Source organism: Bos indicus, chromosome 9 (genome assembly GCF_029378745.1).
Source record: "Bos indicus isolate NIAB-ARS_2022 breed Sahiwal x Tharparkar chromosome 9, NIAB-ARS_B.indTharparkar_mat_pri_1.0, whole genome shotgun sequence".
Classification (NCBI taxonomy): Eukaryota; Metazoa; Chordata; class Mammalia; order Artiodactyla; family Bovidae; genus Bos; species Bos indicus.
In genome coordinates, this window is record NC_091768.1 from 65,843,791 (window position 1) to 65,845,612 (window position 1,822).

The window sequence follows — 1,822 nt, forward strand, 5'->3', positions numbered from 1 at the left end:
TAGTCATTATAAAATTTGATTGCTTTTATTCACAGAATTAAACTGATCAACCTGTAATAGCATAAATTTAGGCTACTAAATTGGTATTAAGAGGAGCTTTTCAATGAAGAAACATCCCATAGCCCAAGCAAATTTTGAAGTCGTGAGCTTCTTCCAAACTGTTAAAAATAAACCTCCTGTGAAAATAGAAATATTTATGTTTCCGTTAATAAAATTATGAAGAACTTAGAAATACAAAAGTATACAGAGTAAGGTAAAATTTCTAATTAAAGGATTTGTAACATATTAGTAGTCCTGTGAGACAATAGCCTTGTCAAAGTATAAAAGAAAATGCATTGTTTGGGGCAATCTAACAGTAAAATGAAGTGCTATTTCCCTTATTTGAGAATGAGATGCATTCAAAAATTCTCACACAATGTAACAGTCACAATATTTTATGGAATAAATTAAATGCACCTACTATGTATCATCACTGTGTTACAAATAAAATTGTTGAGACCCATGTTAACCCTTTTCTTACTCTTGTTTGCAATGTTTTCTTTCTAGAGTGAATGTTTTCCCTGGAGGAAGGAGATCTCATGATGTCCAACTGGCACTAAAACTAAGTGATATTTGCCAACTTAGCCTCCCTGAACTATAGGGTTAGTCCATGAAAAGATGGACTAGGATAGCAGAGACTCCACAGTCCTAATTTTAAAACATTGATATTTAAGTGTTTGTTAGTTCATCAATACTTCTGTATTTTCAAGGCAGGCAATACTGGATAGTAAAAAAAAAAAAAACACACCAACAAAAATTGTAGTAAAACACAACCCAGGAGAGGGCAATGGCACCCCGCTCCGGTATTCTTGCCTGGAAAATCCCATGGGCGGAGGAGCCTGGTAGGCTGAAGTCTGTGGGGTCGCTAGGAGTCGGACCTGACTGAGCGACTTCACTTTTACTTTCATGCATTGGAGAAGGAAATGGCAACCCACTCCAGTGTTCTTGCCTGGAGAATCCCAGGGACGGGGGAGCCTGGTGGGCTGCCGTTTATGGGGTCGCACAGAGTCGGACACGACTAAAGCGACTTAGCAGCAGCAGCAGTTTTATTTTGCTTCAGAATATCCTTTAGGACATGTTATTTGTCTTCAGTGGATCTTTTTACTCCAAAATGTAAACACTGTCATCAACATACTGTTTTTAAGGACAATAAATAAACTGATGTGTGAAAACATGAAACCTAATATCTATTATTTAATTGATATTCAAAAATCTTATATAACTCTGTATCTCTGCACTCTGTCTTCCTAGTTGCACCCCAGCCATCTGTTTCTTATTATATTCTCTGTCTTGGTGGATGAGCACACCTTACACAGGGGAGAATTATACACCAATAATGAAGGGTCTGATTATCATGGATTAGCACTTTTGAAATGTAATCTAAAACTTAGAGTATTTTTAGGGTAGCAATAAGTATTTTAAGAAGAAATATATGAAAGTGTTTATTTTAGAACTGTCACTATTGCAGAAACTGCATGATATGTGAGGTCCTAGAAGGGTAGTTTTCACTAACTGTTATAATTATATTCAATATATCTATAATATAGCAGGTATTCAATCATTCCTGTTGAATGGATCATTAAATATATTTAGTTCTCAAATGACTTTAGTTCATTTAGGTTTCATGGACAGTATAACTCATAATCATACCTGTGCTTTTATTTATCTTTTGAATGAGTTTTACTGCAGTCATAAGTGCTTTTCCCATCTGCTGAAGTTACTCATGAGAACATTACGATCCTGATCTGTGAGTGGCCTGTGTGGGAAACCCACTAGGAATTCT